This window comes from Bos indicus x Bos taurus, chromosome 20 (genome assembly GCF_003369695.1).
Source record: "Bos indicus x Bos taurus breed Angus x Brahman F1 hybrid chromosome 20, Bos_hybrid_MaternalHap_v2.0, whole genome shotgun sequence".
NCBI lineage: Eukaryota > Metazoa > Chordata > Mammalia > Artiodactyla > Bovidae > Bos > Bos indicus x Bos taurus.
Window position 1 is genome coordinate 61,168,656 of NC_040095.1, and position 21,079 is coordinate 61,189,734.

Here is a 21,079-nt window from a genome sequence, read left to right on the forward strand (position 1 = left end):
TGACCCAGAAATCCAAAAGTATTTACTGTTTATACCTATATTGGGCTTCCCTGGTGACTCAGATGGTAAAGAATCTGCCTGCAATCAGGAGATCTGGGTTTGACCCCTGAGTCAGGAAGATCCCCTGGAGGAGGGCATGGCAAACCACTCCAGTATTGTTGTCTAGAGAATCCCCATGGACAGAGGAACCTGGCAGACTACAATCGATGGGGTCACAAAGAATCGAACGTGACTTAGTGACTAAGCACAGCACATACCTATATTGCCAAACCAAACTTCAGTCCTCTCACCCATAACCACACCACTCATAGTAAAGCCAGTCTACTAACACAGTCTACACTCACCAATACTGTTGTGGTAAAGGGAAGTTAAGTGTTTATTGTAAGGTGCCAGATAAGGAGTCTGGGACAGCTAATGCTCAAATTACCCCAACTCTCAATATGTTTCAGGAAAGTATTTTTAAAGGCTAGGTAAGGAGGTTGGGGGTGGGTGGAGAGGGTCCCCTGGTTGCTCAGTGGTTAAGAGTCTGCCTGCCTATGCAAGAGACACGAGAAACAGGTTCGATCCCTGGGTCAGGAAGATCCCTAGAGGAGGAAATGGCAAGCCACTCCAGTATTCTTGCTTGATGAATTCTGTGGACAGAAGAACCTGGTGGGTTATATAGTCCATGGGATCACATAGAGTCAGCCATGAGTGAGCGACTCAGCACCTAAGCAGGCAGGCAGGAGGGAGGGGGTTGCGGGGTGTGTGATCAACTCATGCACAATTCTCTGGTTGGTTGATGATGAGCTAACAGAGCCATGTCCACAGGTGTTAACATTAAAAGTCATCAGGCTCCAGAAGGTCTGGGAGCTGTGTGTTCACAGTCATCAAGTAGTTAACTTTTTCCATGGTTAACTATTTGATGGTAGGGATTTTAGCATCTGTAAAATGACTCAGGAAAAGGTGTGTCAGATACTCATATCTTGGTCCTTCAGAAAGGAGCTAACATTTGTGTGACCACCATACAGCTGACTTACTGTTTAAGTTCTTATCAGTTTTCCTGGTCCAACTGCTGTTTCTTGTCACTCCATGTTCACATACTTTCCATCATGAATTCTTGAGCTATGCTTTTGTGACTTGTTGGGGAGGGGCTGGAAGAACATAACTTTCCATAAACAAGAGGCAGGCAGAGGGTATGGGGGCAGGGATCTGGCCAGGGAAGGGCCCATAGGGTCCTACTTGGTTCACCTTTACAGAAAAAGCTTGTTGACTATGGCTTAAACTAACACAGGTATCCATTCTCAATGTTTTAAAGCAAATTATAGATATCCATAAAAAGCATACCAAGATTTATGTTGTGGTTGTTTAGTCTCTAAGTTGGGTCTGACTCTTGTGATCCCATGGGCCAACTGTAACACTCCAGGCTCCTCTGTCCATGGGATTCTCCAGGCAAGAATACTGGAGTGGCTAGCCATTTCCTTCTCCAGGGGATCTTCCCGACCAAAGGACTGAACTTGCCTCTCCTGCATTGCCAGGTGGACTCTACCACTGAGCCACCAGGGAAGCCCTTTACAGCTTATGATAAATGTGGCCTGTGTTTAAATATCTCAGGCAATACAGGTGTGACCTAAGAATGTTGCCTGCCATATCAGGAAACAAAGGATGTTGCAGATACCAGCCACTGGAGCCTCCCCAGTACACCCTGAGGAAACTCAGGATGAGAAAACACAGGCTGCTGGGCCCGGGTAGCTGAGGTGCCTGTCAAAAGGAATGAATACAGAGAAGTGCTAACTACCTTAACTTAAGATATCTGGTTTTCTTTAATTAACAGTAATCTTTTGATGTTCCAACTACCTGGTCCTGACAGTCTGATCGCCTGGTCTTTGTTGCAAAAACTCCCATATATCCTTGGGGCTTCTCAGGTGGCACAGTAGTAAAGAATCTGCCTGCCAATGCAGGATATGTGGGTTTGATACCTGAGTCCATAAGATTCCCTGGATCCAGAAAATTCCTTGGAGGAAAGTTCAGCAACCCCACTCCAGGATTCTTGCCTGAGAAAAATCAATGGACAGATGAGCCTGGCAGGCTACAGTTCATGGCATCACAAAAGAGTTTAAAATGCAAAACTACATATATATTTTTTATCATAATGTTAATAATAACATGTATTAAATATGTAATGTTACTTACTTAATGAAAAAGAATGGGAACAGATTAAAGGAATGTGGATTTTACTCTTCTGTATTTATTGCCTAAATAAACCCATATTTATTGTAAATAAGCCTGCATCAGCTTTAAAATAATGCCTGCATAATAATATAAAACATCAAACTCATGCCAAGTAAAGAAAATGGAACTTTGTATTGTCTTTTTTATGAATGAAGTAAATGTGAATGTAGCAAAATTAAAATATTTCATGTGTTCTCAAGATATAGGAAAGCATTGTTATAAACAGGAAACATCTCTGAATTGCTTGTTATTTGTCCATCCCGTTATAAAAGAGGAAGGAGAGATGGCGGATGCTTTCTGTAATTCTTAATGATTCTCTAGAGAATAATTTGACTCTGGAGCTTCAGTGGAGTCAGAAGTCCTAAACCAACACACACATAAGTCACAGAGCTGTCAAGACAAAACATCTTTTCCCCTCATTGCTTGTCAGGAACAATAGCTTGAATAGATTATGATAGGGTATTAATTTCCTCTAAAGCCAGCCACTAGACTTTGTCCTGAACAATAAGGGATATGACAAGATGTGACAGAATCAACATTTTTAATAACATGGCATTTAGACCCACTTCCTCTTCTGTGTGATCTCTTCTTCCGGGCTGCCTCTTCCACATCTGACCTTTTATGATTGTAACTTTCTATAGTCTCTGATTGAAGCTAGTGATTTTCTCTGGCAACTTCCTCTTTACTCAGCCTCATCTAACACTTGTCAGTTTCTTCTAACTGTTCCACAACCCCGGTAGTCTTTGTTTAAGGCCATACCTCTGTTGGTAACATTTTTCAAAATGACCTGCTGAATATAATATTTTTGATGAAAACTCTATGGTAAATATTTAAGATGCCAAGCAAAGTAGTGAGATTTTTAGTCCTGTTGTGTATTTAGTTTCCACTGGACTTAAAATTTCCCAAACGTGGGCTAATTTTCCTATTTAGCAAGCACTGATTGAGAGTTTACTGCTTAAAAAAGCAGTGTTCAAGATATTACTGAACAGAGAAGAGGGAAGGGGGAAATAATATAAAATTAGTAAGTGTAATTCTAGTAAGATTTGCAAAAGTGTAATCCTAGTAAGAAGAGGTGGAAATACAAAGAAGAACTGTACAAAAAAGATCTTCATGACTCAGATAATCACGATGGTGTAATCACTCACCTAGAGCCAGACATCCTGGAATGTGAACTCAAGTGGGCCTTAGGAAGCATCACTACGAACAATTCTAATGGAGGCCGTGGAATTCCAGTTGAACTATTTCAAATCATAAAAGATGATGCTGTGAATGTGCTGTATTCAGTATGCCAGCAAATTTGGAAAACTCAGCAGTGGCCACAGGACTGGAAAAGGTCAGTTTTCATTCCAATCCCTAAGAAAGGCATGCCAAAGAATGCTCAAACTCCTGCACAATTGCACTTATCTCACACGCTAGTAAAGTAATGCTCAAAATTCTCCAAGCCAGGCTTCAGCAGTATGTGAACCGTGAACTTTCAGATGTTCAAGCTGGTTTTACAAAAGGCAGCGGAAGCAGAGATCAAATTGCCAACATCCACTGGATCACTGAAAAGGCAAGAGAGTTCCATAAAAAAAAACATCTATTTCTGTGTTATTGACTATGCCAAAGCCTTTGACTGTGTGGATCACAATAAACTGTGGAAAATTCTGAAAGAGATGGGAATACCAGACCACCTGACCGGCCTCTTGAGAAATCTGCAGGTCAGGAAGCAACAGTTAGAACAGTGGAACAACTGACAGGTTCCAAATAGGAAAGGGAGTACATCAAGGCTGTATATTGTCACCCTGCTTATTTAACTTATATGCAGAGTACATCATGAGAAATGCTGGACTGGATGAAGCACAAGCTGTAATCAAGATTGCTGGGAAAAATCTCAATAACCTCAGATATGCAGATGATACCACCCTTGTGGCAGAAAGTGAAGACCTAAAGAGCCTCTTGATGAAAGTGCAAGAGGAGAGTGAAAAAGTTGGCTTAAAGCTCAACATTCAGAAAACTAAGATCACAGCATCTGGTTCCATCACTTCATGGGAAATAGATGGGGAAACAGTGAAAACAGTGGCACACTTTTATTTTTTTGGTCTCCAAAATCACTGCAGATGGTGATTGCAGCCATGAAATTAAAAGATGATTACTCCTTGGAAGGAAAGTTATGACCAACCTAGACAGCATATTAAAAAGTAGAGGCATTACTTTGCCAATAAAGGTCCGTCTAGTCAAGGCCATGGTTTTCTAGTAGTAATGTATGGATGTGAGAGTTGGACTATAAAGAAAGCTGAGCACTGAAGAATTGATGCTTTTGAAGCGTGGTGTTGGGGAAGACTCTTGAGAGTCCCTTGGACTGCAAGGAGATCCAACCAGTCCATCCTAAAGGAGATCAGTCCTGAGTGTTCATTGGAAGGACTGATGTTGAAGCTGAAACTCCAATACTTTGGCCACCTGATGCGAAGAACTGACTCATTTGAAAAAACCCTGATGCTGGGAAAGATTGAAGGTGGGAGGAAAAGGGGACGACAGAGGATGAGATGGTTGGATGGCATCACGGACTCAATGGACATGAGTTTGAGTGAGCTCCGGGAGTTGGTGATGGACATGGAGGCCTGGCATGCTGCAGTCCATGGGGTTGCAAAGAGTCGGACATGATTGAGCAACTGAACTAAACTTAGCTGAACTGAATCCTAGTTAAGTCTCATCTTCCCTTTTAGATATATACTCAATCCTCATTTTGGGGAAACTTTATATTTGTGAAATTTGCCTACTTGATAACAGTCATCTGTAACTTGCAAATCACGATCAGTATTTCTTTTATGATCAACCACAAAACTTGCATCTTGTGGTATGAAAACTTTTAGTCACCTGACATGCAATTTCTGAGCTGAGGTCAAACAAGGTGACACACTACTTTTTTTGTCCCCCCCAGCACTTATACTATAAAAGAGTGTCTTCTTTGCAGTCTAATTAGTGCCCTTTTTTCAACTGTTGTGCTTTTTTTGTTTTTATTTTGCTGTTTCAGATAGCTCCCAGGCATAGTGCTTAAGTGCTCTCTACTATTCCTAAGTTCAAGAAAGTGGTGATATGCCTTATGGAGAAAATACATGTATTAGTTAAGCTTCAGGCCTGAGTTTATTATGGCATAAGTTCAAGGTTAATGAATCCACAATATATATTGAATGTTGTTTGGTCACTTAGTCATGTCCAACTCTTATGACCCCATGGACAGTAGCCTGCCAGGCATCTCTGTCCATGGGATTTCCCAGGCAAGAATACTGGCGTGGGTTGCCATTCCCTTCTCCAGGGGATCTTCCCAACCCAGGTATTGAACCCAGGTCTCCTGCATTGCAGGTGGATTCTTAACCAACTGAGCCACCAGGAAAGCTCAAGGTGATATATAGTTTGTTGTAAAACATTATGTCCCAGAGCCTTGCAGGAATCTAACGCTTTATCTCCTCTAGGAACGGTGGTCCAATTGTCACTAATTAAGTGTTCTCATTGATTTTATAGAACATAAAAGAATTTACTGTATTATTAATATTTTTAGATTAGTACCTACATTTAGGGAAAATTCTTAGAATAATTATTGATAGTAACAATAGCTATTCATTCAACAAATATTTATTGAGCATTTGTATGTGTTAGACTAACTATAGCGATCACAAGACAAGTTCCTGTCCTCAATGGACTTCTTGATTTAAGAAATATTTGGTTGATATTAAAAGATTTGCTTTATAATGCTTTATAATATACTGTGTCAAGCACTTCATGTGTATCATATAATCCCTTCAACAGTACTGTGAAGCAGGTATTTTAACCCCATCTGAAAAAAAGGAAGCTATAATTCAAATAAATAAAACTACCTTCCAAAACTGAGTTTCAAATGCAAGTTGACTTAATCTAAAATCCATGTTCTTAATTCTTTGCTATTATGTCCCCAGTTATTTTTAAATTAGTGGAAATAACATGCTGAGAATATAGTCATACAAAATCCACATGACTACTGAAAATTTATTTCATGTCATTAATAAATGCTACAGAATAGCGTTCTTTCAGCTTTAGTAATTTAGGTGACTATTTCATCATGTACTAATTTTGTTTTGGTAGATCCTTTTCATCTTGTTCTTCTGTGAAAATTGGAGTTACCTTTTTAAAATGTTCTTGGTTTCTGGACTATGAGTTTAAGGGTGGCAATATATAAAGATGAATGACCCATACATTTTTAGGATTAAACTTTGAAGAGGGTTGGAGATTTTTTCTAAAGTTTTAGAGCCATAGGAAGGAGAGATTTTATCAAGCATCTCACAGTTAAACCTCTAAAAACCTTTTATCAATGTCTGCATCCTTTTCCTAAACTTCACAGTGGCATTTACCATCGCAGCAGCATCATCTTTTCTCTGTCTTATGCCTCCAGACTGCTCTTGAGCCATTCTGCATCCTCGGGTCCCTTCTCAGTCTTTATGTCCTCCTTCCAATATTTGCATGCTACCCAATAAAACAAAGTCTAGACGATGAGTTTTCAGCAAAGCTGTGTCTGTGGAGGCAGTCTCATGTGCTTCTGGCTTGTTTCATTTTAATACCTTATCATTTTTCCAATATTTTTTCAGGTCAAGTTTTATGTTTTTTAAGATGGCTTAAGATGGCTTAGAAATTATGCTTCCCTGGTGGCTCAGATGGTAAAGCGTCTGCCTGCAATGCGGGAGACCCAGGTTCGATTCCTGGGTTGGGAAGATCCCCTGGTGAAGGAAATGGCAATCCACTCCAGCACTCTTGCCTGGAAAATCCCATGGACAGAGGAGCCTGGTCCATGGTATCACAAAGAGTTGGACACAACTGAGCGACTTCACTTTCACTTTCACTTAGGAATCATGTCCCTTAGTTTAAAAATACCTTTTTTTTTTTTTAATTTTTGCAGAAGAGTTTAGAAAAAAAGAATACAAGGGAGAAAATTAAAATATCTAGCAATTACACACTCAATGTTATCCAAGATTGAAATTAAAAAGTATATTTCAGCCATATATCCAAATGATTAAATAATAACCTGCTAAAATTCAAGGTTTTAATGATAGAATCATTATTCAAAAATATATTTATGATGCTTTTGAGATATTAAGTAAACTTTTTAAACTAAAGTTTCAACTGTATTTTTTGAATTATTAGCTATAGAACCTTTAGGTTATAGAGAGCCACTTCAAAGAAAAGATTAATGTTTTGTGTGGAAAAAGGTACTGAGCACATTTTAACAATAAATTGTATAATTGACCACCAGAATATTTCTTTATTTTCTTTGTATTTAAATTTCCTTCAAAAACAGTAAAAAAAAAAAAATGTATCTGAACTTTGTATCTTTAAGATGAAAGTCACTTTTCAAAGCATTGCTTCTGTTGAGTACTTGTGTGTTTGGGGAAACTATAATTTTCGAAACTCACCCTAAATACTACATTCTGTGATCTATTAACCAAACATATCATTTCTGTCAAGATATTTACTTGATTCACATTCTTTTGTCTTTATCTTGTGGAGACATCCTGTCTGATGGATTAAAAAAAAAAATGAAACAATGAGGCTGTTGACATTGTCAGAATCATTACTTTTTTTTTTTTTGCTCTTGCTTTTCTTAGTGATCTTTATCTCTTTTCTTGAAACTTCTTCATGTATCTTGATTAACTTAAAGTGAGACCTCAGTTGACATATATATATAGGTTTTACCATTAATGAGGGAAGGACAAATCCCCAACTTTACTTGATGTTTCCCATCTTTTAGTTTCAGTTCTAACTATTCCTTTTTCTTTTTTTTAATATAAATTTATTAATTTTAATTGGAGGCTAATTACAATATTGTATTGGTTTTGCCATACATAGACATGAATCTGCCACGGGTGTACTCATGTTCCCCATCCTGAACCCCCCTCCCACCTCCCTCCCCATACCCTCCCTCTGGGTCCCTCCCAGAGGTCCCTCCCTCCCAGTGCACCAGCCCCGAGCATCCTGTATCATGCATTGAACCTGGACTGGCGATCTGTTTCACATATGATAATCTACATGTTTCAATGCCATTCTCCCAAATCACCCCACCCTCGCCCTCTCCCACAGAGTCCAAAAGACTGTTCTATACATCTGTGTCTCTTTTGCTGACTCATTGGAAAAGACTCTGATGCTGGGAGGGATTAGGGGCAGGAGGAGAAGGGGACAACAGAGGATGAGATGGCTGGATGGCATCACCGACTCGATGGACGTGAGTTTGAGTGAACTCTGGGAGTTGGTGATGGACAGGGAGGCCTGGCGTGCCGTGATTCATGGGGTCACAAAGAGTTGGACATGACTGAGCGACTGAACTGAACTTATACAGGGTTATCATTACCATCTTTCTAAATTCCATATATATGTGTTAATATACTGTATTGGTGTTTTTCTTTCTGGCTTACTTCACTCTGTATAGTAGGCTTCAGTTTCATCCACCTCATTGGAAATGATTCAAAGGTATTCTTTTTAATGGTTGAGTAATACTCCATTGTGTGTATGCACCACAGCTTATACATTCTTAAACTAAAGGTTTACATTTTCTTCTCCATGTATTTTCAGCTTAGTATGCTATGATTCTTCTATGTGGAGTTACTAATTTCATATTAACCCATAGTGCATACAGCAATGTTTTGTAGCATAATTATAAACAATCAAAATTATTACTTTGAAAAGAGAGTATTTTGTTGAGAGCACCCATTCTTAAATCAGAGCCCCCACAACCTTAAGTGAATAAAGAGGGCTGTGGAATCCTTTGTGCTTTTCCCCTTTGTTTCACTTCTTGGTATTTTTGTAAAAATGAAGCAGCATTTGAGGACCATGTGGTCTTGAATAAATATGCTTTCTTATTCATCTGTAACTTTGTTTGACAGATTTTTTTCTTTTTTTTTATGTTCAGTTGTACATTTAAGCTGCTGCATGGCTAAGTAGTATTGGTCAACAGTTACATGATTTTGTGACATGCCAGTGAGCTGATACTTTGGATTCTATGCTCTTCCAGCCCACTTCTGGTGCTGCTTTTATTTCCCTGCCAAAGTGTAATTTGCTTTGACTTGTCACTTTTAAGTCATTTTACAATTGCAGCAATTTGAAAATTGCCAAACTTGAAATGATTATGTTTTAAGACTTATACTCAGGGTATTGTTTTTCAAAGAGCAAGATATATTTCTGTCTGATGTTTGACTGGTGCTAAATATTCTTCACAACTTTGTGTAGGAGGGAAGAATGGGAATTCACTCATATTGTGCATTTGCTGTCCTACTTGGAGGCCAGGAATTGTAATAATGCTTTGACAAAGTAACTTCTGTTATATGACAATATATTTCATTGAAAAGAGTTGATAGGATCCTATCATGTTGAAGGAAATACATTGCCTTATTTTTAACTTTCCAGGTACTTCGATATAACTCATTCCTTATTTTTAATGATCACAAGCTGCAATAACTACTCCTTGTCAAATGTCACATGATACATTTTAGAAGTGGTATTGCTGAATTACAGATCTATTAGACAATTTCTGCAATTCCATGATTATTATCTGTCTGAAAATGTAGCACATTATATGAGAAAAAGATTAGTATGTCTCAACACTTTCTACAGTTGACATTTACAAACTGATTTTTTTACTCAAAATTTAGGAATGAGAGTGGAGTATGATGCTGGTTTTAGGTTCTCCTAGTTATCTAGATAGTAGGAAAATTCTTTCATATATATTTTATAATTATGATAAAGTAAAATCTTAGTAAAACTTCATGTAATTTTAAGGCAGCACAGTTAATCCACAAATATATATGGAGGGGGAGATCTACATCATCTCTTTCCTTCATAGGACACATCATCATTTTTAATACCCTACCATATTATTTGTCCTATAACTAAGCCTTTAAAATGGATATTGTCATGCTCATTTTACAGATTGGAAAACTGAGTCTGGAATTAAAATAAATGAGCCTGTCAAAGCTCTCATGGGTAGTAAATGAAGAGTCTCTTCTGAGTCCACATACAGTGTTCATTTGTCTTTATTATAGCTGCTCCTGGGCTTCCCAGGTAAACAATTTTTACAATGGTAAAAAATCTGCCTGCCAGTGCAGGAGGCACAGGAGACAGGACTTCATTCCCTGGGTTGGGAAGATCCCCTTGAGGAGAAAAGGGCAACCTGCTTGCTCCACTATTCTTGCCTGAAAAGTCCATGGACAGAGGAGCCTGGCGGGTCCCAAAAAGTCAGACATGACTGATCGACTGAGCATGCATACGTAGCTGCTCTACACTGTATGAATGCATTGCAGATCATACTGTTACGCCAGCATTAGAATTGATAAAAGTACAGTGTGGTAAAACAGCACTATAGAGAATGGACACTATGGGGAGTAGTGGTTTTGGTGTCAATACTGTTGAATCAAGTCACGTTGGAGCTATTGTCAGTGCCCCTAGCTTTGTGGTCCCCCCTGTGTCATTCATCAGAAGGCTGACTCCATTTGTGATTAGTGGGTGCAGAATGAAATGATTTCCTGTTTATCTTCTACTCCCTCACTCTCAAGATTTGTTCCATTGTCTCAGATGGTTGTGACAGTTTTCCTGCCTCCTCCTAGCTCTCTGCTGCAGCTGTTCTGTTCTGATATGGATAATCTCCTGGGTTCATTTATGCTGTAAGAAGCAATGCTATTCAGTGCACACAACCAAGTCCTTCTCAGGGCGCATGGGTTCCTGAGTCCTAGGCCTGAGTCTGCCTCTGCTGCTGCTGCTTCTAAGTCGCTTCAGTCGTGTCCGACTCTGTGTAACGCTATGGACTGTAGCCCACCAGGTTCTTCTGCCCATGGGATTCTCCAGGCAAGAATACTGGAGTGGGTTGCTGTGCCCTCCGGTCACCTGTTATTTCAGGCCTCAGTTGAGAACGGACATACTTCAGTCTAAAAAGCACAGGGTTATTTTTGAGAAACACATGCAAGAATCTGGAAAATTATAAAACAGAATAATTTTAGCAAAGTCATCTAGTGTCTCTGAACCTCGTTGCTGAAATTTCTGAAAATTTGAACATGATGTTTGTGGGCGATATATGTTTATTTTCTATCACTTTTCAGAATCTTAAATTGTATACTCAACTCACCGTGGCATGGACACTTTTTGTTGGTTTTCTGAACGTGCATTGCTTATTTTTCGTTGGTTCCTTCACCATCATTTCCTTTGTTTCTTATTGAACCATTCCTGATGTGCCCCCAGAAGATGGCTGGGGACACTGTGATGAATGGCAGAGCCTGGCTAAGTTGGAGGGTTGGGAGGGCTGCTGTAATAAATGCCATGGTGAAGGTACTGGGTGCTTTATGGGAGTAGGGACAGACAGCTTCTGACCCAGCTTGGAAGACTGGGTAAAATTTCCCACAAAGGTGAATCGAGTAAAACTAACTTCCTTAACAGGGCCCCAGACCACAGCACAATCTGCTTCACCATGACTTTTCTGAGTCTATTCTTTCTGTCAACCAGGCATGCCTGGCTTCAGCCTCAAGGGTCCCCTTGCCAGCCACAAGCTCTCCAGGCCCATTCCCACCACAGGGATTTTCCCGGCTCTTTTCTTTGCCTGAATCTTCTTCCCAGAGGTCCACAGGGCTCATTTCCTTGCCTCCCTCACATTTTGGATTAAATGCTGTTTAACCAATAAGGTCTTCCCTGCCTTCCCTACTTAAAAGGACACTTCTGCTAACCCTGCTCTGGTGTCCTTTGTAGGAATTTGTAACCTCAAGTATACTGTATAAAATATTCATTAATTTTAAAAACTGTCTCTCTCCACTGTAATGGGGCTTCCCTGATGGCTCAGTGGGTAAAGAAACTGCCTGCGATGCAGGAGACATAGGAGATGTGGGTTCAATCCCTAAGTCAGGAAGATCCCTAAGAGAGGAAATGGCAACCTACTCCAGTATTCTTGCCTGGAGAATCCCATGGACAGAGGAGCCTGGCGGGCTACAGTCCATGGGGTCTCAAAGAGTCAGACATGACTGGAGTAACTCAGCATGCATGCACGCACTGGAATACGTGTTCTATCTGGGCTGGGGTTTCCCCTGCCTGTTCTGTTAAGTGTAATGAATTTTGAGCTCTCAGAATAGGGCCCTGTAAGGATTACCAGTGCATGAGCCAAGCACTGTATGGAAACTTTCCATGCATTATCTCATTTGATCCTTACAAATAAGCTCTGTGAGGTCCAATTAGCTCCTCCCTATTACAGCAGATGGCACCCCACTCCAGTACTTTTGCTTGGAAAATCCCATGAACGGAGGAGTCTGGTGGGCTGCAGTCCATGGGGTCGCACAGAGTCGGACACGACTGAAGTGACTTACCAGCAGTAGCAGCAGCATTACAGCAGAAACTGCAGCTTCAAGAGCATATAGCCACTTCCTCAGGCCTCTGGTAACAAGTGGTCCAAGCAGATTTTGAATCTCAGTAGATGCTGCTGGAGTCTACATGCTGATTCTTTATCCTTAAATCTATAGAGGAAACAGAATATCATGTTTTGGGGGCACTGGGAATCGTTTCTGGTGATGGGGGTGTGATGACTGTAGGTGGAGAGTGTCAGAAATTGAGGCGGTGAGGCTGGCAGGAGGCCATGACAAAGGCCCTCTGTTGGCTTTGTGATGCAGTTCATTTTTTATACACGACAGCTATGGAAGGATGCGAAGCAGGGGGTGATGTGATCACACTTGGGTTCAGGAAGATCACTCCAGCTAAAGGATGAATAAATTGAAAGAAATCAGTGTTGTGTTTGGGAAGCCAGTTAGGAGGTTATCAGAGTAGTCCAGGCAAAAAAAAAAAAAAAAAAAAATTGACAAAGAGCTTAACCAGGTGAATGCCAGGGGAAATGGGAGAGGGAGGGTGAATTCAAAAGACTTTTAAGGCAAAATGGCCTGAATTGTAGTGAAAGTAGATATGGAGAGCATGTGAAAAAGAGTCTTGGGAGACACATTTCTAGGAAGGATGGGTAATGAAAAATTCTGTTTTCTTACCCTGTCGACTCTTTTCTACTTTCCTCTATATTAAAAGTGTACTGTTGTTGTTGTTCAGCCCCTAAGTTGTATCTGACTCTCTGTGACCCCATGGACTGTAGCCTGCCAGTTCCTCTGTCCATGGAATTTTCCAAGCAAGAATACTGGAGTGGGTTGCCATATCCTATTCCAGGGTTATATAATATTAAATATTATATATATATATATATATATATATATATGAATTCCACTAAGAAACCATGTTGTGCGATTTTTAAATGAGAATTTTGTCAATTAAAAAAAAACTATGAGTTTTTTTTTTAATGTGCTAACATTTAGGGATGTATCACCCTTGCACATTCATCGGCAGGACTTGTTTCATGAGGAGGAGCCAGAGATACTGGCTCTGTGAATGCTTGTCAGGAAATCACAAATGCTCCCGGGAAAGCCCTTTGAGTATGGCAAAAAATAAACAATAAATGTAGTTTATTCACTAGTAATACAAAAGGGGGCGGCAGAGGATGAGATGGTTAGATAGCATCACTTACACAATGGACACGAATTTGAGCAAACTCCAGGAGAACGGGAAGGACAAGGGAGGCTGGTGTGCTGTAGTCCATGGAGTTGTGAAGAGTCAGATATGACTTAGTGATTGAACAACAATAGAATTATCACTAAATTATTATGCAATTTAGTAACAATCCTTCCCCTCCATCCCCATCCACTAACAGCTCACCCTCCAAAAGGTTGCTTCCCTAACTCTGACTGGAAAAGTAAGTTCCCTGAATATGAAGATGGACTGCTGCTGATTATAGCCAATGCAGTGGCCTGCTGTTAGCTGTTCTTTCATCATGCCTGGCAGAGTTATCCACAGTCTGTTTATTATTTCATCTTTTGTGCTATAGAAGTATGTTTCAAAGTTCAGTGCTTCACGATTTTTTGTTAATTTGTTAAGCTTGTTTATATAATAGATGTGAATGTTAATAGAACTTCTTTTTAGAGAATGAGAGGATTAAGGATAAGCCCCTCGGATCTTCATCGCTTCATCTCTAAACCAGGGAGAATAGCTCCCATGTAGGTGTGGTGTGTAGGAAACACATGAGATAATGTCTGTAGAGTTTCTTGGAACAGAGAGCAATAAAATTGCAAGTATTCACCAAATGGAAACTAGGAGTAAGAGGATTAGTATTATCATTAAAATGATTATTGTTTTACTTATCCATGTAATTTTACCTAGAAAAACCTTCCGGTGTTTACCTGCAAAGTTGGCTGTCTTGATTGTCTTTATTAAGAAGTAAAAGTTTAAGTTGGAGAAAATAGTTTTATTTGGTAAAGTAAGCTATGATTAGAAGAAATTGCTTTATTTAATTTTTACACTTAAAACCCAATATCTATCTTGCGACAAATTACCGGGTCATATAGGGGTTCCCAGGCGCTGCAGTGGTTAAGAATACACCTACTAATACAGGAGACCTGGGTTTGATTCCTAGGTCAGGAAGATCCCCTGGAGTAGGAAATGGCAACCCACTCCACTATTCTTGCCTGGTAAATCCTATGGACAGAGGAGTCTGGTGGGCTGCAGTCCAAGGGGTGCAAAGAGTTAGACATTACTGAGCATGCATGCATGCACAGTAGGTCATATGACCCTAATTTGTTTGTTTACATACAGTTGAGCACAACCTGACACTCAAATTACCAGAAAATTCAAATTTGTTATGAGAAAGTCATGAAAGATGAGATTGTGACCTGTTCTTGTGTTCATTGTGATGGCTGTCATTTTAATTTCTATTTTAAAGAAATCCAACCAGTTTTGGCAGAGCATGGGTTATACAGGTCACTTTGGTCCTCATGATTCCCTGAGTTTTTATGCTTATCAAGTTCACGCATACACTTCATCTGCTGCCCTCCATTTGAAAGAGTGGCGCCAGGTCTAGTGAAGAAAAAGGTCTTAGTAGTCAGCATGTTGTTGATATTCCTATTAGCTATTTATCTGGGTTTTGTCTAAAGGTAACAATCTGCTTATGGTGAACCTCATGGAATTGCTGATACTAAATTGTTTGGGGCCTTGCCTCATAGCTCAGTTGGTAAAGAATCCGCCTCTGTTGGGCTTCCCTGGTGGCTCAGATGGTAAAGAATCTGCCTGCAATGCACAAGACCTGGGTTTGATCCCTGGATCAGGAAGATCCCCTGGAGAAGGAAAGGGCAACCCACTCCAGTATTCTTGCCTGGAGAATCCCATGGATGGAGGAGCCTGGTAGGCCATAGTCCACGGTGTGGCAAAGAATCAGACAAAACTGGATGTTTACAATAAGCCTAATGTCCTTTTCTTTCTTTGTAGCCTTTATGAAGTTTTTGTTTCTTTACTAAGGGTTCGCCTCCAATCTTCCATCGTTCTGTGAAACTACCAACCTATAAAATTGAAAACTACCAACCTATAAAAGTTGTTAATATAGTAAATGTAACTGTAGTTTTGAGAGCCATCTTCACATTTAAATTAGAAAGGATCTTTCCGGGGCAGGGGCGGGAAAGGGGTGGCGGATATTCCTATCTGTCTTAAGATTTAAAATTCTGTTGGCATCAAGCACAGATTCTGAGCTCATGATTTCTCTCTGAAAGCAAAATTGCCCTGAAAAGCCTGTCATCTCTTGGGACATGCTCATAAGTGTGTTGAACACAGGTCACTGTGAAACAAATGGAAACAAAGAGGTGGCATTTCTTTGCTTCTTTTCCCAGATGTGCAGACCTTGTAAAAATGTGTCCTTCTCATCCCTGAAATCACGCAACTGTAGCATTTTTACCATCACAACAGTTTAGAACTGTTGAGAACTCAGTTTGTTTTCTCCAAACCCTTCATGTTACCCATGAGGAAGTGGAGACGTGGGCAGGATGCAGTGACTTGGAGCTTTGACCTGGAGGCAGTCGCTCAGTCATCATGATGGAACGACACCGTCATCCTGCCTGGAGCTCTGTAGGCTGTTGCTCTGCGGGATTGCAGCAGAGACTTCTAGTTTACGCTGTGTGCTTTCAAGCTGTGTTTTAAAGGAATGTGATTGGAAACTCACTGCAGCTGCTCAGGGTAATCTGTCCCTTGGACCATTTAAACCATGACATTTCCACTTCCCAGAGAATATTTCCCTTCATTCTAAAGTTTAAGAAGGCCCTTTCCTTCTTAAAGATAAGTCTGGTGGTTACGACTCCATGCTTCCCCTGCAGAGGGCACAGGTTCCATGCCTGGTCCTGTGGCATGCCTGCATGCTATACAGTGCAGCCAAAAACTCCAACCAAAGAAGCAAGTTTAAGAAGATATGCATTCCTTTTCTCTTTGAGCACTTTATAAAGTGCAGTCTTATAGAAAAAAGATGAGGAATACTGATTATTGGCAAAATACCATGTAAATGCAAAGGCAGCCTGCAATAATTAGGAGTCATTGAGTTAGCTTGTCTACAAACCATTAAAAAAGATAAATACAGGTTTGGGAAATAATTGTCTTTATACTGGATTATGAATATTCTACTGATGATTTTACCATGGATTTTAAAATCCAGGTTTAAATATATGACTTAGGAGAAAGTACAGATTAGCTGCAAATGAAACTTGTTCATTTTCTGCCGCTGTTTGGCACGGAGTTTGTGCAGTGCTGAGAATACTTCAGGTTGTTTTGGTGAAATTTTTGACATCTTGTTGGAGTTTACATTCTGACACCGAAGCTTCATATTCTGGTTAATGCACTGCATTTAAGAGAGAGTTTAAAAGTCTGGAGTCTCCACTATGTGTCTGTGAATTTCTAAGTGATGTGTAGAGAAGGGTAAGTAAGATATGTTAGAAACTAGAAGCGGGTGAGATAAGCCATAAGAATGTGACTGGTAGCAGTGCAAACTGAACCTTAAGAAAAAGGTGAATTTATAAATCAATGCACGATTGACCGACAAATAAATAGTGTGGAAAATGTGGTTTAAATTACGTTGTGAGGACACATATTCTAATCCAAGAAAATTAATAATTATCTGTATTCAATTATTACATTTTCCGCATGTTTCATTTGTGCCTTCTAATTCCCTCTCCCTTTCTTTTCCTTGTCATTCATACGTGTTTATTTCAGTGGTAATGTGTTTTGTTGTTTTCCTTAATCCCATTCTGAACAGCAGAATACGTGCCAGTGTATTTAGCTTCTTGGTCTGCGTGTTGCTTTTCTATCCAAAGTTAAGGTCCCTTAGATTGCCTGCAACTGAATCTTTGAACACCTGCAAGGTACCAGGAACTGGGCCCAGGTCAGTGTCTTCTCATACCTTTCACCTTCTGTTTATTGTGAAACGTGTCTGGATTCACATTGCACTGAGTTTGTTGACCTTTATAATTGTAGCAAAAGAACTAAGAAATTAAAGAAGGACTCTCATTTATTTTCCTCCACGTTTATTCAGTGTCCTCATGTACATTCACATGGAATCCTTTGATTTTGAATGCCTTCACTATCTACACATGCTCACATTTTATGAGTGTACCCAGATGTTGGGGGGATAATGTGCAAATAGCCCTGAGTAAATTGTGTTCAGATCAGCTATGGAATATTGTGTGTTAGGGCGCGCGGGCAGTCCTCGGCACCTGGCCCTGTCTCTGTCATCCTACTTCCATCTGTTGCTTGCTAGTAAATATTATCACCAGCCCAGCAGAAGTGTCCTGGGCTTCACATAGGGAGAATAACTTTCACAGAAAGATCTACTTGTCTCATAAGAGAATGTGAGGTTGCCATACATTAAGCCAACGTGCTGCCACTGCGTGCTTCCCCCTGAAAATCAGAGAGAATTCGGATGCTACATGACTCTGTGCTGTGATTCAATGTCTGGAAGCTACAGAGAGGCCACTGTGCTGCTCCCAGGTGCCCAGGGGGAGAGTAAGCAGTGCATTTACCTGCACAGAAGGACGGCAAGCTGTTGCAGTCATTTCTATGGAGACAGCTTGTCTGTTTCCTGCTATATGGTGATAATTACTTCAAAAGGTGGCTAGGGGGAGGCTGCTGAGAAAAAGTAACCCTTTCCTGACAGGTCAGGAGATTCTTCTATCAGGTAATTAGTAAACTTGCAGGTAGCTGGCAAGATCTTCCTTTCTGAGGTGTGTAAGCCAGTTTTGTTTTTCTTCTTTTTTTAAAGAAATCACGCAAAAACTCTTGTAACATGTATTCTGGAGTGGTCAGTGGTGACAAATGACTCTATAATTAAGATAACTGTGTAGTAACAAAAAGCGTTGGCTTGTACAAAGAAGTGAGTCTTTATACTTTCTGTTGCATTTCTTCTCCCTTTCTGAACTTACCTTGATGGAAATGGAAAAAGAATGGTTTGTTTATTCAAGAGGCAAGATCACTGAGAGAGTCCTTTAACAAGAACACAGTGGAGGTGCTGTGGAATAGCTATCAGGTACAAGGTCGGGTTTGCTAAGGAAATCACACCAACACTATATGATATCACTTGTATGTGAAATCTAAGAAAGCCCCATGCATAGAAACAGAGCCTACAAATGGGGATTACCAGGAGCTAGGGTAAGTGGGTGGGGAGTAATGGGAGATACTGGTCGTCCAACTTCCAACTGTCAGATGAATGTATCCTGGGGATCTAAATATACAATGCTTTGGCCACCTGATGTGAATGAAGAGTGGACTCATTGGATAAGACCCTGATGCTGGGAAGGATTGAGGGCAGAAGGAGAAGGGGGTGACAGAGGATGGGCTGGTTGGATAGCATCACCAATTCAATGGATATGAGTTTGAGCCAACTTCAGACGATAGTGAAGGACAGGGAAGCTTGGCATGCTGCAATCCATGGGGTCTCAAAGAGTCAGACACGACTTGTACACAACAATGTACATGCATCATGATTGTTGTTAACAACATTGTACTAGAAAGATGTTAAGAGAGTAGATCTTAACCGTTCTCACCACAAAAAAAAGAAATGGTACACCATAAAAAAAGTTGCATCTGAATAAACCCACAGTACACTGAAAATATGCTAAGTTGAAAATGCATTTAATACACCTAACCTACTGAACATCATAGCCTATTCTATGTGTGTGTATGCCAGGCCCCTTCAGTCATGTCCAATTCTTTGTGACCCTGTGGACTATAGCCCACCAGGCTCCCCGGTCAATGCCATTCACCGGCCAGAATACTGGAGTCGGTTGCCATTCCCTTCTCCAGGGAATCTTCCTAACCAAGAAATCGAACTCACGTCTCTTACGTCTCCTGCTTTGGCAGATGGGTTCTTTACCACTAGCATTGCCTGGGAAGCCCATATTCTACCTTAAGTGTGCTCAGAACACTTATGTTAGCTTACAGTGGGGCAACATCATCTAACACAAAGCCTGTTTTATAATAAAGTATTGAATGCATCATGTAATTGGTTGAATACTGTACTGAAAGTGAAAAACAGAATGGCAGTATGGGTTCCTAATGGTTGTTGGTGTGTTGCTTGTTGACCCTGGTGATTGTGTGGCTGGCTGGGAGCTGAGGCTCACTCAGGCTAGTTTCAGTTCAGGTCAGTCGCTCAGTCGTCTCTGACTGTTTGCGACCCCATGGACTGCAGCAGGCCAGGCCTCCCTGCCCATCACCAACTCCCGGAGTTTACTCCAACTCATGTCCATTGAGTCGGTGATGCCATCCAACCATCTCATCCTCTGTCATCCCTCCTCCTCCCGCCTTTAATCTTTCCCAGCATCAGGGTCTTTTCCAGTGAGTCAGTTCTTCACACATAAGGTGGCCAAAGTATTGGAGTTTCAGCTTCGGAATCAGTCTTTCCAATGAATATTCAGGACTGATTTCCTTTAGGATGGACTAATTGGATCTCTTTGCTGTCCAAGGGACTCACAAGAGTCTAGCTTAAACCTCAAGATAAAGTGTTATTCCCTATAGCAGGGCACACAGAGATATGTTGGATCCCAAGTCTTGCCTCTCCACTCTTCTTTTAGTCCTGCTGTCCTCTGCTTTGGACTCAGTATTCAGGCAGGTGGGAAGCAGGCTGCAGCACATGTAGATGTGACAATTTCCAGACAGAGAAGAAGCTAGCTCTTCAAAGGTCTCTTTCTTAGTAGCAAGACCACATATCACAGAAGCCTCGCCCACCCCTCACACATCTGCCCTCCAGTTTCAAAGTGGTACATCAATGAATCAGGCACTGTCAACGTGACCAGGATGACCATGATTTGCTTGGTAGACCCTTCGTGATCTCCTGCCTTCACCTTCTAATTACCCCCTCAACACACCCTGACCTACAGGAAAAGTAGACTCCTGACTGAATCCTTGTCCTGGGGAGGAATTGTTATCTGGTAAGCATGCCATCACTGTCTGCTCTGGGCATGGTGATGCTTAGGAAGGGCATGGAGGATGAGAAACAGGTTAGGCAAATATGGAGAGAAAAGTTAGTTAAGAATAAAGGAAAGACACTGCTTCATCAAATAGATGAGAGTTTCAAAAGCTGTTTAGCAGTACCGGGTGCAACAGATATGGTGCAAAGTAAGGTGATAAGAAGGTTATTAGTTAAATGGGAAGGGACATTTCAGTGACTGTGTAGGGACAACGTGCTATGCTGCTTCAGTTATGTCTCCTTGTGATTCTGTGGACTGTAGCCCTCGAGGCTCCTCTGTCCATGAGATTCTCCAAGCAAGAATACTAGAGTAAGTTACTATGCCCTCCTCCAGGGGATCTTCCTGACCCAGGGAACAAACTCATGTCTCCTGTGTCTCCTGCATTGCAGGCAGATTCTTTACCCATTGAGCCAAAAATCAGGTTAAACAGAGGCAAGATCTTGAAAATAATGAAGATTCACTCTTGATTCAAAATATTTGACAACAAAGGCAAGATTGAAAGAAACATGACACCAGCTCAGGAGGACATATTTTGTGGAGCT

The 21,079-nt window shown here is 40.7% G+C and overlaps 1 protein-coding gene and 1 non-coding gene across 3 annotated transcripts in view; both read left to right on the top strand.

Moving 5' to 3' along the window:
- CTNND2 (catenin delta 2) overlaps window positions 1-21,079 on the top strand; it is a 1,102,711-nt gene that overhangs the window by 243,731 nt on the left and 837,901 nt on the right. The gene's annotated exons all lie outside the window — the stretch shown is intronic.
- Window positions 6,861-6,932, top strand: TRNAC-GCA. The gene has a single exon. It is a non-coding gene; the product is annotated as a tRNA-Cys (tRNA).